Source organism: Anguilla anguilla, chromosome 1 (genome assembly GCF_013347855.1).
Source record: "Anguilla anguilla isolate fAngAng1 chromosome 1, fAngAng1.pri, whole genome shotgun sequence".
Taxonomy (NCBI): domain Eukaryota; kingdom Metazoa; phylum Chordata; class Actinopteri; order Anguilliformes; family Anguillidae; genus Anguilla; species Anguilla anguilla.
Genome location: NC_049201.1, coordinates 34,489,297 through 34,499,028, shown reverse-complemented (window position 1 = coordinate 34,499,028; position 9,732 = coordinate 34,489,297).

The following is a 9,732-nucleotide window of genomic DNA, read 5'->3' as shown; positions in this document are numbered from 1 at the left end:
TCTTTTCAGAGTAGAGAACATGTTGGATATTTGCTCTGCCTCATAACAGCGCACCCTTTCCTCCATCTCTCTATCAGCCTGTGCGCGCTGCTTCTCCATCGCCATCACCATTTTATGCTGCTCTGATATGAGCTGCATTATGAGATGCATTACATTGTTTATAAGTTCCTCCTGTTTTGACGACTTGGTCTTCTTGCGGATTGTTACGACCCAGATGGGTCTAGGGAACGCGAAGTAACATGCAATAGTGTAAAGGTGAATTTATTGAAAGGTGTGTTACACTATTCAGCTGGCTTCCCCTTAACAGCCATGGAAATTAATAAAAGTGGGAAGTTCAGGCCTCCCCACAATAAGGTGGACTTAAATTATTTCCAACCTGCCTACATTCAACTAGAACACAACAAACTAAAACAAAACCCAAAAACAAACAAGCACTAAAGCAGTACAGCCAGCGCACCACAAACACAAAACCCACAGGCAACATCAACCACAAGGAGGTAGCCTAATTGGTACAAACAGGATTGTTTACAAAAATACACAAAGTTCATTCTCTAACACTGCAGTCTAGTGCAATGGGCCAGCTAAGACGACAAGCCCCTAACATAGGCGACCACCAGGCTTTTATAAGGGCAGCAGCTTCCTGGTTGGTCCACCGCAGTGAGGAAAAAGAGCCATAATCAGATGCTGCAGAGGTTGGGATAGGCCGAATCCAATGAGTTCCTTCAGCCAATCCTATGGGACTGGCACATCACAGCTGTAGAAATAAGTACACAAAAGTACCCAGTACACCACAGGACGCAACACCCCCACCCATTATGAACAAACGTAAGTTTGTTAAAACAAGTTAACTTCACACACGGGACAGTGCATCTGCAATAACATTTTGTGAACGTCTCTTGTGTCTGATTTCAATGTTGTACTCCTGGAGAATTAGAGCCCAGTGCATGAGCCTTTGATTGCGATTATACATGCGCGATAAAAAAAAAAAAATGGGTTATGGTCAGTATACAGTAACCGGGAGGGGACTGGAACCAACATATACTTCAAAATGTTGAAGAGCTAACAGGAGGGCTAGGGCCTCCTGTTCAATAGTGGAGTATTTCACCTGATGCTTGTCGAACTTGCGCGAAAAGCAGCAAATCAAATGGTCCACTCCATCCTGGTCCTCCTGCAGCAATAGAGCACCAGCTCCTGCACAACTAGTGTCCACTTCCAGCTTAAAATCACACGTAAAATCAGGGGCAGAGAGCACAGGAGCATTACATAGTAGAGTCTTCATACTCTCAAAAGCATGTTGACAATCACTTGTCCAAACAAAAGCATGAGCAGGACTAAGTAGGCTAGTGAGGGGATGGGCTACAGCTGAGAAATTCCTGCAAAAACTTCTGTAATACCCAGCCATGCCCAGAAACCGGCGCAGCACATGTCTAGTAGTGGGAACAGGGTAGGAAGCAATAGCTGTAACCTTGGCTTCCACACTCAGTTAATGGGACCTGCCAGTACCCTTTTAATAGGTATGTTACATATTTAATGTAATTTAGTTACATATTTGGCAGAACCGAGGTTATCTATGCAATCTTCCAGTTGTTTCCCTACCATACAAAGGCTTAGGCGCAGCGCCTAAGTGATTTTGCGGAGCACCTTAAGCCGAATGAACGAAAAAGGGCATTTAGGCAACATATCAGAATGAATGTAAAAACAACGGTGAGGCGCTGACAAAAAACAAACAAAAAAAAAAACTGAGGCTTTATGGCTTTAAACACTCCGCGCTATGATGGCATTATAAATAGAAGTGGGCGATTAACGAGCGTTTTTATGTTTTTATGCATGGTAGTGTCAGGCTCCGGGGTAGGACTCAGAAGCAGACCCGAAAAATCGGAGAAATACTTGGCAAATTTATCACACAACAGAGCACAGAATCAGCAAAACAGTCTCATAAGTCACAATCCAGGCTACGGTCAATAATCCGAAACAATCCAAAATTCAAACAGGCAAAGGTACAAAAAAACGGAATCTGAGACCAGGTCAGTTAAACAGGCAAGAATCCAAAACCAGGAGCAACAATAAACAGAGCAGGCAGGCTAAATTCGTAGTCGGCGTAAACAGGCAAAATTCGAAAACCAGGAAGTACAGCTAGACATAGAAGAAGGCTTGAACGGCACTGAGTAGAACAAAGGCATGATCTGGCAAAGACTAAACGAGCTAACAGAGAATATATAGCTAGTGAAATGAGTAAACGATGAGTAGCAGGTGGAGACGGCGGCAGAGGCTTGATTGAATAATCGGCTAAGGCAGACTGGCAGGAACTGGGGGAGGAGCGTGGGTGGGAACCAGGAACTCAAGGGATCTGAATCAAAAGCACACACCATGCGTGCACCCACACACAACTCATGCATACATACCAAAAAACAAAAAAGGAAAACATAACGGAAACTCAGGCAGAAGTCCTGACAGGTAGGTTAAATGCATTTACAGAATATAGCGTTTTTTCCCCAAAGATGGTATTTCTCGATATAATTGTGTTAACACATTACTACGGTTGCGGGTCAGGCACTCTTCACGGTAAGAAGAAATGTTAGGATAGTGCTTCCGATTTTGCTTGTGTCGAAAGTGCTGCGATGGAAACAGCGATAGATTTACCCACTAGCCACATCTGTCAAAAATGTGAACAAGTAATCCAGTTTTCATGGTCGGGAAAAATTATGACAACGTTAGCCAGCAAAGCTAGTTAGTTTATGTTACATAAAGATACCTCGATTGAACTAACGTTAGTATCTAACGTGGCTTGGTAGCTAAACAAAGTTAGGCTGTGTTCACACGTAATGTCTTTTTCTGATGAAAACCGCTGGTCAAAGCGTTTTTTCATATATATATAAAAAAAAACAAAAAAAAACGCTGTTCCAAAATATAGCTGAGAGCGCCTAAGCCCTCTGAAAACCTGGGGAAAACCCTGTCTTCCATCCGTGGCAGCGGATAAAGCCGGACACCCACCGCACGCGTAGTGGCCGCGAGCACACGACGCGCGTACTACGCACGTAAGTAAAGCGTAGTTGAAGTAGTTATTACAACGGCAGCAGGCGACGTCCTCTACACCAGCTGCGAACGCGGCGTGAACCGGGCGCGAAACTTGTGCGACACAAGCAAACTGAAGCGTAGTTTCTCGCTTCCGTTCTATTTTTCTGCTTGCCGCGCGTCATGATGACCTGTTTATACACAGAAATATGCTCTAAAATGCTAGGTATACATGCTCTGATTTATATTTCATCCTTATATTAGGCTACTGGGGGTGAGTCCCTAGTTCCCTCCCAGATATTTTATAAGCAGCTAAAAAATACAAGCCTTTTTGTTTTTGTATTGTCCTTGCAGAAAAAGAAAAAAAAAACTGGAACCTGGGAAAAAGGCAAACTTAGTTTTGCTATCTTATTTTGCGGATGGGGTGGGGTAAATTTGAAAATACACCACAGGAAGACGTAGCCTATCGAATGATGTAGAAGTGAGTGCACCGAGCAGCGGTTTGTTAGCTCGAGTGTTGAAAGGTAGTTTTTAACCAACCATTGCTCAGCGTATTTGACTTCTCCGATGTCTTCGTTCGCCGAGCTTTCAAAAAGGGCTTGTTAATAAAAATCAGATAATCCACAGAGCTTTAAAAAATCTGATTATTTAGTGGTCTTGCTGATGAAAATGCACCTATTTTATAAATGAAGTTGTAAGCAAGCCTTAATTGCACTTGTACTTCACAGCTTCCGGGGTTCATGGCGTTGTGGTGCTCATATCCCTCCAAGTTTAAACTGTTACGCTATCTTTTTGATGATTAGCTGATTTTACTAAATCTGATCATATAAATGTTTTGACGTGAATAACAAGACGGCACGGGAATTCCCAATGTTTGATTACGGATTATTTATTATTATTATTATTATGATCATTAGATATTCTTCATAAAGTTGGCATGCTTGTTAACCAAGCAAATAAATTAATACAGTTTGAGATTGATTATTATGTAGGCTACGTTGCGATTTAAGCTTATGGTAATTCTTTGAAGTGTTTACTTTCTCACGTATTTACATGAGTTAACAAAACATTACCAGATTAACAAACTGAAAAACTTAACCCATAATCAACAGTCGTGAACAAACGTGAAATACACGATGTAATCCCACTGCAGACTGCGAGAGCTACTAGGAATATAGAGCTTTAAGCAAGCCTTTGCGCGACACAAACAGCAAGAGGCAAGGCAAGGCGAACTCCGAGGACTAGAGCTAGGCTTGGTGAGTCCATGCTGTAACAGACTCTCAGCCTCTGCCTTCATCGAAGCTCTCTTGGTCGAGTTGGCAGGATACGCGTGCTTCTTAATTGGAATAGCATTCCTAACCTCTATACTGTGCTGCACCATACTAGAATACTGGTTAACCAGATTAATCACATCCCTCTGTTGATCCTCAGAGAAATTACTTAAGTGGTAGGGTAACACATTAAGCATCTCTGAGTTTAGTAACCTCGCGCCTTGTGTTGGAGTATTACGCACCTCTGGCTCACCCCCATCACTAGAACTGGACTCAGCAAATATAAGGGTTGACACTGGAGAAACGACCACAGGCTCAGAAAAACATCCAGGGCTGGGATTGGCTTCAACTCTGGAATGATAACGGTTCAACATATTAAAATGACATACCCGACTCTTTCGCCTTCTATCAGGCGTACTAATGACATAGTCAGTCTCGCTGAGTTTTTCAAGGATGTCATAAGGACCAGCGAAGCGAGCTGACAGGGCAGAACTAGGAATGGGTAGCAATGCTAGAACTTTATCTCCAGGTTTAAAATATCATGGCACAGCTGAGTGATCATAACGATTTTTCATAGCAGTTTGTGTGTTTGCCAACAACTCTTGTGCTAATGTACATGCCTTGTGTAGTTTCTCCCGTAACTGACTGATGTACTCGAATACGTTCTGACTGGAGGACAAAGCTGTTGACGAAAGGTGATCTTTCAACACTTTAAGGGGACCGCGGACTGTATGTCCAAATACTAACTCCGCAGAGCTAAACCCTAATGACTCCTGCGTGGTTTCACGAGCAGCAAATAGCACAAAAGGTATTCCCTCATCCCAGTTGTTGCCTGTCTCAAGACAGTATTTGTGCAGCATGGATTTTAGAGTCTGGTGCCAACGTTCCAATGCACCCTGGCTTTCGGGATGGTAGGCATTAGAAGTCACATGCGTTATACCCAAAGAATCTAAAACCTGTTTAAAAACTTTGGCTAGGAAGTTGGTTCCTTGGTCCGACTGCACAATTCTGGGTAGACTAAATGTAGAAAAGAATTTGGTTAGGGCTCTTACAACAGATCTAGCAGTAATGTTCCGGAGATGAAATGCCTCAGGGAACCGAGTAGCAGCACACATTCATGTAAGGAGAAACTGATTTCCAGATTTAGTTCTCGGTCCAACACAATTTATCAAGATACGTTAAAATGGCTCCCCTATTACTGGAATGGGGCAAAGAGGGGCAGGTGGAATAATTTGATTTGGTTTCCCGGTAATCTGACACGTGACAACTACGGCAAAACTGGGCAATGTCTGCTTTTAGTCCTGGCTAAAAGAAGTGTCGGAGGATGCGGTTATATGTTTTCGTTACCCCAAGATGGCCCGACCATGGATTCTCATGGGCTAGCAACAGCACCTGAGAACGGTACCCTTTTGGCACTACAATTTGGTACACCCCACCCCAGTCTAGTTTTGCAGTTACTGATGGTGACCATCTCCTCATTAACATGCCTTGATCCAGGAAGCAAGCCAAGTTTTCCTCTTTTTCCACCTTAGGACTCACCACCGCAGCAATGCATTTTGCGAGGCTTGGATCAGCCTGCTGTCGCTTCTCATGAGTGACAGGTAGCCTAGTGAGAGATCACTATGTGGAAGCGCTGCAGAGGCTTGGTTCTTATTCTCCACACCCTGAGAACACCCAGCACTCACAGGGGACTCCTCACTGGCGAGAGCTGGCATTAACACATTGTCAGACAGAGAGATTTCTTCCTGTACTTTTCGAGACTGGGAGCAGGTGACCATACAGGCGGGGAACGCACTGGGATATGACAAAGCTAGGTCATCGGTTTCAAGGTTTTTTGGGAGATGATCATACACTTCTAGCACCATCGTCACTTTACCCCCAGCAATATCATTACACATTAAAAACTCAACCCCATTTACTGGTAGCTCTGAACACACAGCTACATTAAAGAATCCTGTGGCCAACTCGGACCTAATAAAAACATGATGTAACGGCATCGGCACAAACCCTATTTCTATGCCCCTGTCGCTCTTAAGATACAAACAGGCTTGTCATCACCAGAATCTCCCGTGAGAGATACGAAGCCATCGGAAAGGAATGGTTTGAAGCAGGAATCTGGGTTCTCATGGCTAATTTATGACTTGGAATAAACTATTTTAATCAAACTCACCCCCTTTGATTGGGTGGAACTTTGAGTCTGCTGTTGTTCATTACACTTCCTAGTAAAACAGTTCATAATAACATGCCCCTTTTTGTGGCAATAATAGGCTAACACTCCCGCTCTTCTCTGGAGCGTGGGGCTGACAGTAGAGAAGAACTGCTTTGTACCACCGCAGGTGACCTTTCAAGAGACAGGCTGTGAAACACATTCTTGTGCGTGAGCACAAACTCATCAGCTGAAATAGCAGCTTTAGACAGGGAGGTAACCTTCTGTTCGTTCAGGTAAACCACAATACGGCCTGGCAGACCGTTCTTGAACTCCTCTAATAAATCAGTTCTCGAAGAGAAGTCAGGTCAGTCACTTTGCATGCCGTACACCATCTGTCAAAGAATGTACCCTTCTCTCTAGCAAATTCGACAACCGACTGACTCAAATTTTTCTTGAGGTTACAAAATTTGTCGGTATGCCACTGGTACTAATTCATAAGCACGCATAATGGCTGCTTTTACCAGCTTGTACTGTAAACTGTCCACTAAGGGAAGAACAGAAACTACCTCTTGGGCTTCCCATCATCAGGAGGGATGTAGCTGCAGCTGCACCAGCTTCATTCAGTGTCACCACCACAGACGTTTCACCTGCACTGCTGCTGGCACCTGAGTCTGTAGATGAGTTCTGGTCTGTTGTTTCACATAAAATAAAAAAATAAAAATTGGGTTATTAAAAGAACAGGATGCTGTGTTATAAAACTACATTATTAGGATTATTAGCTGAACTAATAGCTAGTCTAAATAATACTTCTTTATGTGTAGCCTATGATGATACACACCACTCTCTCGTGTCTCAGCACTTGTCCTGTCTTCTTCACTCTCCTCTTCGTCAAAGTTATCGTAGACGGCGGGGGGGCTGGTTGAAGACCGATGTCCCAGTACTCTGTCCAGTTCTTCATAAAAAGGGACGGTGGCTCTGCTTTGGCCAGATCTCCTGTTGTTGTCCTTGGCTTTGTGGTATCGCAATTTCAACTGTTTAATCTTTTGGTTACACTGTTTCCAATCATGGTTGTAGCTGGCCTTGACCATCGCCGCTGCAATCTATTTAAATATATCTTCGTTACGCTTAACTGAGTTCAGCTCTGCTTGCATCTCCCCATATACTGATGAGGCAACGTGTTTCGTTCTTTCCCGATGTAGCCGACCTGTCAGTCCTTTCTAGTAACGTTATGTTTTTTGTAACTAACATTAATGAAACATCGATTTTGTTAGGTTATCGATTAGCTAGTTAACATTATGACAGCTAGCTAGCGTCAGCGGTTGCCATGGAGATGTGTGTTGGAACTGTCAGTGTAACAGTTTCAGCAGAAAACCACCTCCTGGACTGGTCTCAAGAACGGTTCTTGAGATCAGTTATGAACTTTTTACAGTCTGGACGCAAACTAACTTAGAACGTTCAGAACTGAGTTAAAGCCCTTAAACTAGTTTAAAAGTGATAATGTGGACAGGGTCTTAGTATAGTTTCATTTATTTCTCATTCATGGTCAAGGACAAATTCTTGAATCCATGCCTATGTGTATCTTTCATCCAGAATGTGTGTTACCAAGCACATATGCATGTCTCTTGTAGCCTATATATTATCACTATTTTACCTCATAAACACAGTCCAAAAATTATGATATCTGATGGAAAAACATGTTTTCAACATACAAAAATGCCAAGTTACTCACACATACAAAGCACTATCCATAAGTCATTACTTCAAATCTAAGTCTGCTATTGAAAGTACCGATATCAAAATTGTGCCAAGTTACATGAAACAATATTGGCTTAGCTCACAAATTAAACAAGCTGTATTCAACAGCAATGCTGCCCAATCTTTCCTAAATTCTTTCAAGTAATTTGGCCCTGTGTTTTCTTAATCTTACCATGTGAACACAATGTTGTCATCCACACTGTGTCACATCAAAGTGTCTAATAACAAAAAATTGCCTCATGCATGGCATTTACATGACTGTATGAAACTACCGGTTAATACCTACAGAAATAATATTCTAACACAAAGGATACGTTTATACTTGTCAAGTTAATTTTACTAAATGTAGAAGTCCTTACATATTTGCATTTTCAAATAAATACTGATTGTACAATAAATACTGTACATACATACACATAGGCCTATATGTGCAATACTTCATTATCCCCATGGGAACATTTCCCTAGCAGCATGTAACATTCACATTTAGCCTATAAACAGACCTTTCTACCAATACACATACAACCAGTCTCACTACAGAAGGGGGAGGGGGGCATAAATACAGATAAATGACACATATTGAGGCCTATTACATAAATATAGAATCTTACAAACCTATCCGCACATGTTTGCCCAATTAGTGCACTGTATGCTCGTACACACACGGCCAAATTACTTGAACATATTTAGAAAAGATTGGGCAGCATTGCTGCGGAATACAGCTTGCTTAGTTAAGACAGCCAATATTGTTTCATGTAGGCTAACTTGGCACAATTTTGATATCAGTACTTTTAATGGCAGGCCTAGATTTGAAATAATGACTTATAGATAGTGCTTTGTATGTGTGAGTAGCTTGGTAATTTTGTACGTTGAAAACGTGTTTTTCATCTCATAAAAGATACAGCACTGACCAAAGAGCATTTGTGATGCTTCTAGCAGCATGAGCATGAGCTGCTTCACTATCGGTCCCGTAGTTTGGCTATGAAATACATGCCTGGCAAGTCTCACGCAACTAACTCGGCACTCACTCAACCTTAATCTTGGGTTCGTCTTAAAAATTTTCAGGGCAGATATTGACTTTTTTTGTATTCGTCCACAGAGCCATGATTGGATCACGACTTCACTGCTGCAGTCACATCATATCAAAGCCATACCTGTATAGCTACATCAGATCTAGCTACCTGTAAGATTCTCTTTGATTTGATGACGTCACGTAAATTAGGTTAACACAGTTGATTTTCGATTAGCTGGAAACGTTAACAATTTTTTGTCTACAAATACATCAATTAAGAAAGGCTGTATTGTTTCTAAAACCAAAGACAATAAACGATGTGCGCTTGCAGGCAAGCGAGACGCTCTAAGACTGAAAATCTCACTCTAGATAGTTTCGCCAAGTTAACAACACTTGTAAAAACACTAACTTGTCATTAAATTTTGACTTAGGAGTTGTGAGAGAATTTGTTAGCAATCACAAAACACCCAGCCATCCTTATACAACTAGAACAAAACGTTAAGTGGCCAAAGTACCGTAATGTTACTATTATT